This window comes from Taudactylus pleione, unplaced genomic scaffold (assembly GCF_031769625.1).
Source record: "Taudactylus pleione unplaced genomic scaffold, aTauple2 ptg001493l, whole genome shotgun sequence".
In the NCBI taxonomy this organism is placed as follows: domain Eukaryota; kingdom Metazoa; phylum Chordata; class Amphibia; order Anura; family Myobatrachidae; genus Taudactylus; species Taudactylus pleione.
In genome coordinates this window covers 17,143-29,870 of record NW_028285891.1, presented here as the reverse complement: position 1 = coordinate 29,870, position 12,728 = coordinate 17,143, and the positions used below count along the sequence as shown (strand labels likewise).

General features: G+C 49.6%; 1 long non-coding RNA gene across 2 annotated transcripts in view; it reads right to left on the bottom strand.

The window, feature by feature from the left end:
- LOC148442497 (uncharacterized) overlaps nucleotides 1-12,297 on the bottom strand; it is a 39,614-nt gene extending 27,317 nt beyond the window's left edge. For both annotated transcript variants that reach the window (XR_015875798.1, XR_015875799.1), the window contains exon 1: nucleotides 12,197-12,297. This is a non-coding gene — a long non-coding RNA (uncharacterized LOC148442497). The remainder of the gene's footprint in view (nucleotides 1-12,196) is intronic.
- Between the last annotated feature and the right edge of the window lie 431 nt (nucleotides 12,298-12,728).

The following is a 12,728-nucleotide window of genomic DNA, read 5'->3' as shown; positions in this document are numbered from 1 at the left end:
TCTGTTTGTCCCCCTTTCCTCCTGCATTTCTCTGTTTGTCTGCTTTACCTCCTGCATTCCTCTCTTTGTCCCCCTTTCCTCCTACATTCCTCTATTTGTCCCCCTTTCCTCCTGCATTCCTCTGTTTGTCCACCTTTCCTCCTGCATTCCTCTGTTTGTCCCCCTTTTCTCCGGGATTCCTCTGTTTGACCCCCTTTCCTCCTGCATTCCCCTGTTTTTCTCCCTTACCTTCTGCATTCCTGATTGTCCCCATTTCCTCCTGCATTCCTCTATTTGTCCCCCTTTCCTCCTGCATTCCCCTGATTGTCTCCCTTACCTCCTGCATTCCCCTGTTTGTCCCCCTTTCCTCCTGCATTCCTCTGTTTGTCTCCATTTCCTCCTGCATTCCTCTATTTGTCCCCCTTTCCACCTGTATTCCTCTGTGTGTTACCCTTTCCTCCTGCATTCCTCTGTGTGTGTCCCTTTCCTCTGGCAATTTTCTGTTTGTCCCCCTTTCCTCTGCATTCCTCTGTTCATCCCCCTTTCCTCCTGCATTCCTCTTTGTCCCCCTTCCTACATTCCTCTGTTTGTCCCCCTTTTCTCCTGCATTCCTCTGATTGTCCCTCTTTCATCCTGCATTCTTCTGTTTGTCCCCCTTCCCTCCTGCATTCCTCTGATTGTCCCCCTTTCCTCCTGCATTCCTCTGTTTGTCCCCCTTTCCTCCTGCATTCCTCTGTTTGTCCCCCTTTCCTCCTGCATTCCTCTTTGTCCCCCTTTCTTCCTGCATTCCTCTCTTTGTTCACCTTTCCTCCTGCATTCCTCTGTTTATCCACCTTTCTTCCTGCATTCCTCTGTTTGTCCCCCTTTCCTCCTGCATTCCTCTGTTTGTCCAACTTTCCTCCTGCATTCCTCTGTTTGTCCCCCTTTCCTCCTGCATTCCTCTGTTTGTCCCCCTTTCCTCCTGCATTCCTCCGTTTGCCCCCCTTTCCTCCTGCTTTCCTCTCCTTGTCCCCCTTTCCTCCTGCATTCCTGTTTGTCTTCCTTACCTCCTGCATTACTCTGCTTGTCCCCCTTTCCAACTGCATTCTTCTGTTTGTCCCCCTTTCATCCTGCATTCCTCTGTTTGTCCCCCTTTCCCCCTGCATTCCACTCTTTGTCCCCCTTCCTACATTCCTCTGTGTGTCCCCGTTTCCTCCTGCTTTCCTCTATTTGTCCCCCTATCCTCCTGCATTTCTCTGTTTGTCCCCCTTTCCCTCCTGCATTCCTCTGTTTGTCCCCCTTTCTTCGTGCATTTCTCTGTTTGTCTCCCTTACCTCCTGCATTCCTCTGTTTGTCCACCTTTCCTCCTGCATTTCTCTGTTTGTCCCCCTTTCCTCCTGCATTCCTCTGTTTGTCCCCCTTTCCTCCTGCATTCCTCTGTTTGTCTCCCTTACCTCCTGCATTTCTCTGTTTGTCCCCCTTTCCTCCTGCATTCCTCTGTTTGTCCCTCTTTTCTCCTGCATTCCTCTATTTGTCCCCTTTTTCTCCTGCATTCCTGATTGTCCCCCTTTCCTCCTGCATTCCTCTGCTTGTCTCCCTTACCTCCTGCATTCCTGATTGTCCCCTTTTCCTCCTGCATTCCTCTATTTGTCTCTCTTTCCTCCTGCATTCCTGTTTGTCTCCCTTACCTCCTGCATTCCTGATTGTCCCCCTTTCCTCCTGCATGCCTGTTTGTCATCCTTACCTCCTGCATTCCTGATTGTCCCCCTTTCCTCCTGCATTCCTCTGTTTGTCTCCCTTACCTCATGCATTCCTGACTGTCCCCCTTTCCTCCTGCTTTCCTCTGTTTGTCTCCCTTACCTCCTGCATTCCTGATTGTCCCCCTTTCCTCCTGCATTCCTCTGTTTGTCTCCCTTGCCTCCTGCATTCCCGATTGTCCCCCTTTTGTCCTGCATTCCTCTGTTTGTCTCCTTTACCTCCTGCATTCCTGATTGTCCCCCTTTCCTCCTGCATTCCTCTGTTTGTCCCCCTTTCCTCCGGCATTCTTCTGTTTGTCCCCCTTTCCTCCTGCATTCCTCTGTTTGTCCCCCTTTCCTCCTGCATTCCTCTGTTTGTCCCTCTTTTCTCCGGAATTCCTCTGTTTGTCCCCCATTTCTACTGTATTCCTCTGTGTGTTCACCTTTCCTCCTGCATTCCTCTGTGTGTCCCCCTTTCCTCCAGCATTCTTCTGTTTGTCCCCCTTTTCTCCTGCAGTCCTCTATTTGTCCCCCTTTCCTCCTGCATTCTTCTGTTTGTCCCCCTTTCCTCCTGCATTCCTGTTTGTCTCCCTTACCTCCTGCATTCCTCTGCTTGTCCCCCTTTCCTACTGCATTCTTCTGTTTGTCCCCCTTTCATCCTGCATTCCTCTGTTTGTCCCCCTTTCCCCCTGCATTCCACTCTTTGTCCCCCTTCCTACATTCCTCTGTGTGTCCCCGTTTCCTCCTGCATTCCTCTATTTGTCCCCCTTCCCTCCTGCATTCCTCTGATTGTCCCCCTTTCCTCCTGCATTCCTCTGTTTGTCCCCCTTTCCTCCTGCATTCCTCTGTTTGTCCCCCTTTCCTCCTGCATTCCTCTTTGTCCCCCTTTCTTCCTGCATTCCTCTCTTTGTTCACCTTTCCTCCTGCATTCCTCTGTTTATCCACCTTTCTTCCTGCATTCCTCTGTTTGTCCCCCTTTCCTCCTGCATTCCTCTGTTTGTCCCACTTTCCTCCTGCATTCCTCTGTTTGTCCCCCTTTCCTCCTGCATTCCTCTGTTTGTCCCCCTTTCCTCCTGCATTCCTCCGTTTGCCCCCCTTTCCTCCTGCTTTCCTCTCTTTGTCCCCCTTTCCTCCTGCATTCCTGTTTGTCTTCCTTACCTCCTGCATTCCTCTGCTTGTCCCCCTTTCCAACTGCATTCTTCTGTTTGTCCCCCTTTCATCCTGCATTCCTCTGTTTGTCCCCCTTTCCCCTGCATTCCACTCTTTGTCCCCCTTCCTACATTCCTCTGTGTGTCCCCGTTTCCTCCTGCTTTCCTCTATTTGTCCCCCTATGCTCCTGCATTTCTCTGTTTGTCCCCCTTTCCCTCCTGCATTCCTCTGTTTGTCCCCCTTTCTTCGTGCATTTCTCTGTTTGTCTCCCTTACCTCCTGCATTCCTCTGTTTGTCCACCTTTCCTCCTGCATTTCTCTGTTTGTCCCCCTTTCCTCCTGCATTCCTCTGTTTGTCCCCCTTTCCTCCTGCATTCCTCTGTTTGTCTCCCTTACCTCCTGCATTTCTCTGTTTGTCCCCCTTTCCTCCTGCATTCCTCTGTTTGTCCCTCTTTTCTCCTGCATTGCTCTGTTTGTCCCCTTTTTCTCCTGCATTCCTGATTGTCCCCCTTTCCTCCTGCATTCCTCTGCTTGTCTCCCTTACCTCCTGCATTCCTGATTGTCCCCTTTTCCTCCTGCATTCCTCTATTTGTCTCTCTTTCCTCCTGCATTCCTCTGTTTGTCTCCCTTACCTCCTGCATTCCTGATTGTCCCCCTTTCCTCCTGCATGCCTGTTTGTCATCCTTACCTCCTGCATTCCTGATTGTCCCCCTTTCCTCCTGCATTCCTCTGTTTGTCTCCCTTACCTCATGCATTCCTGACTGTCCCCCTTTCCTCCTGCTTTCCTCTGTTTGTTTCCCTTACCTCCTGCATTCCTGATTGTCCCCCTTTCCTCCTGCATTCCTCTGTTTGTCTCCCTTGCCTCCTGCATTCCCGATTGTCCCCCTTTTGTCCTGCATTCCTCTGTTTGTCTCCTTTACCTCCTGCATTCCTGATTGTCCCCCTTTCCTCCTGCATTCCTCTGTTTGTCCCCCTTTCCTCCGGCATTCTTCTGTTTGTCCCCCTTTCCTCCTGCATTCCTCTGTTTGTCCCCCTTTCCTCCTGCATTCCTCTGTTTGTCCCTCTTTTCTCCGGAATTCCTCTGTTTGTCCCCCATTCCTACTGTATTCCTCTGTGTGTTCACCTTTCCTCCTGCATTCCTCTGTGTGTCCCCCTTTCCTCCAGCATTCTTCTGTTTGTCCCCCTTTTCTCCTGCAGTCCTCTATTTGTCCCCCTTTCCTCCTGCATTCTTCTGTTTGTCCCCCTTTCCTCCTGCATTCCTGTTTGTCTCCCTTACCTCCTGCATTCCTCTGCTTGTCCCCCTTTCCTACTGCATTCTTCTGTTTGTCCCCCTTTCATCCTGCATTCCTCTGTTTGTCCCCCTTTCCCCCTGCATTCCACTCTTTGTCCCCCTTCCTACATTCCTCTGTGTGTCCCCGTTTCCTCCTGCATTCCTCTATTTGTCCCCCTGTCCTCCTGCATTTCTCTGTTTGTCCCCCTTTCCCTCCTGCATTCCTCTGTTTGTCCCCCTTTCTTCGTGCATTTCTCTGTTTGTCTCCCTTACCTCCTGCATTCCTCTGTTTGTCCACCTTTCCTCCTGCATTTCTCTGTTTGTCCCCCTTTCCTCCTGCATTCCTCTGTTTGTCCCCCTTTCCTCCTGCATTCCTCTGTTTGTCTCCCTTACCTCCTGCATTTCTCTGTTTGTCCCCCTTTCCTCCTGCATTCCTCTGTTTGTCCCCCTTTTCTCCTGCATTCCTCTATTTGTCCCCTTTTCCTCCTGCATTCCTGATTGTCCCCCTTTCCTCCTGCATTCCTCTGCTTGTCTCCCTTACCTCCTGCATTCCTGATTGTCCCCTTTTCCTCCTGCATTCCTCTATTTGTCTCTCTTTCCTCCTGCATTCCTCTGTTTGTCTCCCTTACCTCCTGCAGTCCTGATTGTCCCCCTTTCCTCCTGCATGCCTCTGTTTGTCATCCTTACCTCCTGCATTCCTGATTGTCCCCCTTTCCTCCTGCATTCCTCTGTTTGTCTCCCTTACCTCCTGCATTCCTGACTGTCCCCCTTTCCTCCTGCATTCCTCTGTTTGTCTCCCTTACCTCCGGCATTCCTGATTGTCCCCCTTTCCTCCTGCATTCCTCTGTTTGTCTCCCTTGCCTCCTGCATTCCCGATTGTCCCCCTTTTGTCCTGCATTCCTCTGTTTGTCTCCATTACCTCCTGCATTCCAGATTGTCCCCATTTCCTCCTGCATTCCTCTGTTTGTCCCCCTTTCCTCCTGCATTCCTCTGTTTGTCCCCCTTTCCTCCTGCATTCCTCTGTTTGTCCCCCTTTTCTCCAGAATTCCTCTGTTTGTCCCCCTTTCCTACTGTATTCCTCTGTGTGTTCACCTGTCCTCCTGCATTCCTCTGTGTGTCCCCCTTTCCTCCAGCATTCTTCTGTTTGTCCCCCTTTTCTCCTGCAGTCCTCTATTTGTCCCCCTTTCCTCCTGCATTCTTCTGTTTGTCCCCCTTTCCTCCTGCATTCCTGTTTGTCCCCCTTTCCTCCTGCATTCCTCTGTTTGTCCCCCTTTCCTCCTGCATTCCTCTGTTTGTCCCCCTTACCTCCTGCATTCCTCTGTTTGTCCCCTTTTCCTCCTGCATTCCTATTTGTCCCCCTTTCCTCCTGCATTCCTGATTGTCCCCCTTTGCTCCTGCATTCTTCTATTTGTCCCCCTTTATTCCTGCATTCCTCTGTTTGTCTCCCTTACCTCCTGTATTCTCATTTGTCCCCTTTTCCTCCTGCATGCCTCTGTTTGTCTTCCATACCTCCTGCATTCCTGATTGTCCCCCTTTCCTCCTGCATTCCTCTGTTTGTCTCCCTTGCCTCCTGCATTCCCGATTGTCCCCCTTTTATCCTGCATTCCTCTGTTTGTCTCCTTTACCTCCTGCATTCCTGATTGTCCCCCTTTCCTCCTGCATTCCTCTGTTTGTCCCCCATTTCCTCCGGCATTCTTCTGTTTGTCCCCCTTTCCTCCTGCATTCCTCTGTTTGTCCCCCTTTCCTCCTGCATTCCACTGTTTGTCCCCCTTTACTCCTGAATTCCTCTGTTTGTCCCCCTTTCCTACTGTATTCCTCTGTGTGTTCCCCTTTCCTCCTGCATTCCTCTGTGTGTCCCCCTTTCCTCCTGCATTCTTCTGTTTGTCCCCCTTTTCTCCTGCAGTCCTCTATTTGTCCCCCTTTCCTCCTGCATTCTTCTGTTTGTCCCCCTTTCCTCCTGCATTCCTGTTTGTCCCCCTTTCCTCCTGCGTTCCTCTGTTTATCCCCCTTTCCTCCTGCATTCCTCTGTTTGTCCCCCTTTCCTCCTGCATTCCTCTGTTTGTCCCCCTTACCTCCTGCATTCCTCTATTTGTCCCCTTTTCCTCCTGCATTCAAATTTGTCCCCCTTTCCTCCTGCATTCCTGATTGTCCCCCTTTCCTCCTGCATTCTTCTATTTGTCCCCCTTTATTCCTGCATTCCTCTGTTTGTCTCCCTTACCTCCTGTATTCCCGTTTGTCCCCCTTTCCTCCTGCATGCCTCTGTTTGTCTTCCATACCTCCTGCATTCCTGATTGTCCCCCTTTCCTCCTGCATTGCTCTGTTTGTCTACCTTACCTCCTGCATTCCTGACTGTCCCCCTTTCCTCCTGCATTCCTCTGTTTGTCTCCCTTATCTCCTGCATTCCTGATTGTCCCCCTTTCCTCCTGCATTCCTCTGTTTGTCTCCCTTCTGCATTCCAGATTGTCCCCCTTTTCTCCTGCATTCCACTGTTTGTCTCCCTTACCTCCTGCATTCCTGATTGTCCCCCTTTCCTCCTGCATTCCTCTGTTTGTCCCCCTTTCCTCCGGCATTCTTCTGTTTGTCCCCCTTTCCTCCTGCATTCCTCTGTTTGTCCCCCTTTCCTCCTGCATTCCTTTGTTTGTCCCCCTTTTCTATGGAATTCCACTGTTTGTCCCCCTTTCCTCCTGTATTCCTCTGTGTTCCCCTTTCCTCCTGCATTCCTCTGTGTGTCCCCCTTTCCTCCGGCATTCTTCTATTTGTCCCCCTGTCCTCCTGCAGTCCTCTGTTTGTCCCCCTTTCCTCCTGCATTCCTGTTTGTCCCCCTTTCCTCCTGCAGTCCTCTGTTTGTTCCCCTTTCCTCCTGCATTCCTCTTTACCCCCATTTCCTCCTGCATTCCTTTGTTTGTCTCCCTTGTCTCCTGCATTCCTCTGTTTGTCCCCCTTTCCTCCTGCATTCCTCTGTTTGTCCCCCTTTACTCCTGCATTCCTCTATTTGTCCCCTTTTCCTCCTGCATTCCTCTGTGTGTCCCCCTTTCCTCCGGCATCCTGTTTGTCACTCTTTCCTCCTGCATTCCTCTATTTGTCCACCTTTCCTCCTGCTTTCCTCTGTTTGTCCCCCATTCTTCCTGCTTTCCTCTGTTTGTCCCCCTTTCCTCCTGCATTCCTATTTGTCCCCCTTTCCTCCTGCATTCCTCTGTGTGTCCCCCTTTCCTCCGGCATTCCTCTGTTTGTCCCCCTTTCCTCCTGCATTCCTCTGTTTGTCCCCCTTTCCTCTTGCATTCCTCTGTTTGTCCCCCTTCCCTCCTGCATTCCACTGTTTGTCCCTCTTTCCTCCTGCATTCCTCTGTTTGTTCCCCTATCCTCTTACATTCCTCTGTGTGTCCCCCTTTCCTCCTGCATTCCTCTATATGTCCCCCTATCCTCCTGCATTCCTCTGTTTGTTCCCCTTTCCTCATGCATTCTTCTGTTTGTCCCCCTTTCTTCCTGCATTTCTCTGTTTTTCTGCCTTACCTCCTGCATTCCTCTGTTTGTCCCCCTTTCCTCCTGCATTCCTCTGTTTGTCCACCTTTCCTCCTGCATTCATCTGTTTGTCCCCCTTTTCCTCCTGCATTCCTCTGTTTGTTCCCCTTTCCTCATGCATTCCTCTGTTTGTCCCCCCTTTCTTCCTGCATTTCTCTGTTTTTCTGCCTTACCTCCTGCATTCCTCTGTTTGTCCCCCTTTCCTCCTGCATTCCTGTTTGCCCCCCTTTCCTCCTGCATTCCTCTGTTTGTCCCCCTCTCCTCCTGCATTCCTGTTTGTCTCCCTTACCTCCTGCATTCCTGTTTGTCCCCCTTTCCTCCTGCATTCCTCTGTTTGTCTCCCTTACCTCCTGCATTCCTCTGTTTGTCCCCTTTCCTCCTGCATTCCTCTATTTGTCCCCTTTTCCTCCTGCATTCCTGATTGTCCCCCTTTCCTCCTGCATTCCTCTATTTGTCTCCCTTACCTCCTGCATTCCTGATTGTCCCCCTTTCCTCCTGCATTCCTCTATTTGTCCCCCTTTCCTCCTGCATTCCTCTGTTTGTCTCCCTTACCTCCTGCATTCCTCTGTTTGTCCCCCTTTCCTCCTGCATTCCTCTGTTTGTCTCCCTTACCTCCTGCATTCCTGTTTATTCCCTTACCTCCTGCATTCCTGATTGTCCCCCTTTCCTCCTGCATGCCTCTGTTTGTCTCCCTTACCTCCTGCATTCCTGATTGTCCCCCTTACCTCCTGCATTCCTCTGTTTGTCTCCCTTACCTCCTGCATTCCTGACTGTCCCCCTTTCCTCCTGCTTTCCTCTGTTTCTCTTCGTTACCTCCTGCATTCCTGATTGTCCCCCTTTCCTCCTGCTTTCCTCTGTTTGTCTCCCTTACCTCCTGCATTCATGATTGTTCCCCTTTCCTCCTGCATACCTCTGTTTGTCTCCTAACTATTATTACAATTACATGACCTGTAATTGTGCCGAGTTGTGCCATAGAGCTCAGGTTCTATGTCACAACTTTTATCATAATTTCAGTGCCCTGCTGCCAAACTCCAACTCCACTTGCCAGGCTTGCATGCCAAGGGAGAGGTGGGAGGGGCTTCAGACAGCCATAGGGACGGGGACTCTGTTGCCACCGGTGGGTGGGGCTTCACAGAACATATTCAAAGGGGCGGGGGCATCCATAAAAAATAGCCTAGTGAGAACCCTGTGTATGTATATATATATATATATATATATATATATATATTATATATATATATACAGTCAGGTGCATAAATATTGGGACATTGACAGAATTTTCATAATTTGGCCTCTATTCACCACCACAATGGCTTGGAAATGAAACAAACAAGATGTGCTTTAACTGCAGACTTTCAGATTTCATTTGAGGGTAATTACATCCAAATCAGGTGAACGGTGTTGGAATTACAATGGTTTCTATATGTGCCTCCCACTTTTTAAGGGGCCAAAAGTAATGGGACAAACTAAACAATCCTAGATCTAACTTTCACTTTTTAATACTTTGTTGCAAATCCTTTGCAGGCAATTACAGCCTGAAGTCTGGAACGCATAGACATCACCAGATGCTGGGTTTCATCCCTGGTGATGCTCTGCCAGGCCTCTACTGCAAATGTCTTCAGTTCCTGCTTGTTCTTGGGGCATTTTCCCTTCAGTTTTGTCTTATTCAAGTGAAATGCATGCTCAATCAGATTCAGGTCAGGGGATTGACTTGGCCATTGCATAACATTCCACTTTTTAGCCTTAAAAAACTCTTTGGTTGCTTTTGCAGTATGCTTCGGGTCATTGTCCATCTGCACTGTGAAGAAGCATTTGACTGAATATGAGCATATAGTATTGCCCGAAATACTTCAGAATTCATTCTGCTGCTTTTGTCAGCAGTCACATCATCAATAAATACAAGGGAACCAGTTCCATTAGCAGCCATACATGCCCACGCCATGAAACTACCACCACCATGCTTCACTGATGAGGTGGTATGTTTTGGATCATGAGCAGTTCCTTTCCTTCTCCATACTCTTCTCTTCCCATCACTCTGGTACAAGTTGATCTTTGTCTCATCTGTCCATAGGATGTTGTTCCAGAACTGTAATGGCTTGTTTAGATGTTGTTTGGCAAACTCTAATCTGGTCTTCCTGTTTTTGTGGCTCACCAATGGTTTACATCTTGTGGTGAACCCTCTATATTCACTCTTGTGAAGTCTTCTCTCGATTGTTGACTTTGACACATATACACCTACCTCCTGGAGAGTGTTCTTGATTTGGCCAACTGTTGTGAAGGGGTTTTTCTTCACCAGGGAAATAATTCTTCTGTCATCCACCACAGTTGTTTTCCGTGGTCTTCCGGGTCTTTTGGTGTTGCTGAGCTCTCCGGTGCGTTCTTTCTTTTTAAGAATGTTCCAAACAGTTGATTTGGCCACACCTAATGTTTTTGCTATCTCTCTGATGGGTTTGTTTTGATTTTTCAGCCTAATGATGGCTTGCTTCACTGGTAGTGACAGCTCTTTGGATCTCATATTGAGAGTCAACAGCAACTGATTCCAAATGCAAATGTCACACCTAGAATCAACTCCAGACCTTTTACCTGCTTAATTGATAATGAAATAACGAGGGAATAGCCCACACCTGTCCATGAAATAGCTTTTGAGTTGATAGTCCCATTACTTTTGGCCCCTTAAAAAGTGGGAGGCACATATAGAAACCGCTGTAATTCCTACACCGTTCACCTGATTTGGATGTAATTACCCTCAAATTAAATCTGAAAGTCTGCAGTTAAAGCACATCTTGTTTGTTTCATTTCAAAGCCATTGTTCTGGTGAATAAAGGCCAAAATGTGAAAATTCTGTCAATGTCCCAATATTTATGCACCTGACTGTATATACGCCCATGGACCTATTGTGTGCTGGAGTGTGACCAGTGCTGCGGCAGTGTGACTAGTGATGTGGAGGTATGACCAGTGGTGGAACTCCCGGAGACAATGGAGTCATTTGCCGCCGGGCGTCAGCCCTGAAGGGGGCACCTGGCTCCATTGTCCCCGAGGGCTGCATGGAGAAGGAGCGCCGCTGATCGGCGCTCCACCTCCATTGGTGTTACTACGGAGGGTGCAAGGGGTGCGGTCGCACCCCCTGCACCCTCCATTTGCCGGGCGCCCGCTGAGTGTGTTACCAGTGGGCGCCCGGCTCCTATCCTCATGGCGGTAGCCGGAGGACGGAGCTCCCTCCATCTTCTGGGTCCCGCAGCACACTATGGGAGTGACGTAATGACATCACTCCCATAGTGCCGACGAGCAGACACCGGGGATGGACGGCAGCAGCACTGGAGTGGGGATAAAAGGTAAGTGTTTGTTTTTTTTGTGTGTGTGTGCGCGCGCGCGGTGGGGGCCATCACTACTGGGGCAACTACAGGGGCTCACTACTGGAGGCAACTACAAGGGCCTACTACTGGGGACAACTACAGGGGCCTACTACTGGGGGCAACTACAGGGGCTCACTACTAGGGGCAACTACAGGTGCCTCACTACTGGGGGCAACTACAGGGGCCTCACTACTGGGTTTAACTACAGGGGCCTCACTATTGGGGGTAACTACAGGGGCCTCACTACTGGGGGCAACTACAAGGGGCCTCACTACTGGGGGCAACTACCGGGGGCTCACTACTGGATGTACTGCATAGGGGGACCATTACTGGGGAGCAATACATAGGCGGACCACTACTGTGGGCATTATATAAAAGGAACTGCATAAGGGGGGCGGAGGCAGCTGGGGCTGGCATAAGTGCTGGGGAGTGGTACATTTTAGTTTGGGGGGGGGGCACCAACATTTATCTTGCCTCCGGGCACTTGGGATGAAGTTATGCCACTGGGTATGACCAGTGCTGTGGCAGTGTGACTAGTAATGTGGAGGTATGACCAGTGCTGCGGCAGTGTGACTAGTAATGTGGAGGTATGACCAGTGCTGCGGTTGTGTGACTAGTAATGTGGAGGTATGACCAGTGCTGCGGCAGTGTGACTAGTGATGTGGAGGTATGACCAGTGCTGCGGCAGTGTGACTAGTGATGTGGAGGTATGACCAGTGCTGCGGCAGTGTGACTAGTGATGTGGAGGTATGACCAGTGCTGCGGCAGTGTGACTAGTGATGTGGAGATATGACCAGTGCTGCGGCAGTGTGACTAGTAATGTGGAGGTATGACCAGTGCTGTCTGTGTGTGGTCAGCATAGGGGGTGTGGCTATGTCCATGGAGGGCATAGATCGCGCCTACCTTCAAACAGTTAACTGGTCTCCTATCTGCACAAGTACGTGGCATGTACCACGGGAACCCTGCATTAGCCTTTGAATACTCGTGGGAAGGGCTTCTAATGGAAGTGTAAGTTTCGTATACTTAAAAAAGCCATTTATAATCAATACACAGTAAGAATCACATGATAAATATTATAACTATAATAATTAGAAAACAGGGTGATAAATAACACATTGTTTTGCAGTCCATGAAACCTCATACAAAAGACACTGTGACCTTGTGAGTAATCGTATACATGGCAGGTCATATACAGTAGGTCTCTCCACTTACCATGAGCCATTAGTAGGGTAAATGTAGTCCTGCAGAGGAGCCATTCGGTAGAGGTGGTCACGATTGGCTTCCCGCATAGAGGTAAGACCTCTCCTTGTGGTGCTTCACTTCTCTTAGTACAATGAGTCCCCTATTTTCTAGACCTATATACAGTGGGTTGGTCTCCCGCCAGATAATATTCACCTCCTTGTACATAACAGCAAGAAAATAAACAGTCATCGGGCAGTGATGAGTGACATGAAAGGGAAGACTGATTAGTCCTCTCCTGATGAGACAGGGGGGGAACGGGGCTGAACATTGTAAATGTTATCCTTATTGTTCTCAGCGACCAAACGTAACACGGGCATTGTGCCAGCAGAGATGGCAGGGCGGAAAGATTCTGATTTGTAGTTACTGAGTAATCTCCAGCTATGTTGGGGTTTTGTGAAAGGAAACTCTGCAGGTGAGAGTTTCGATCTATTCGCTCACATGCGACACAGTACTGCACAGATGAATAAGCGCTACGTAAAAGGAGATATATTTTCACATGTTT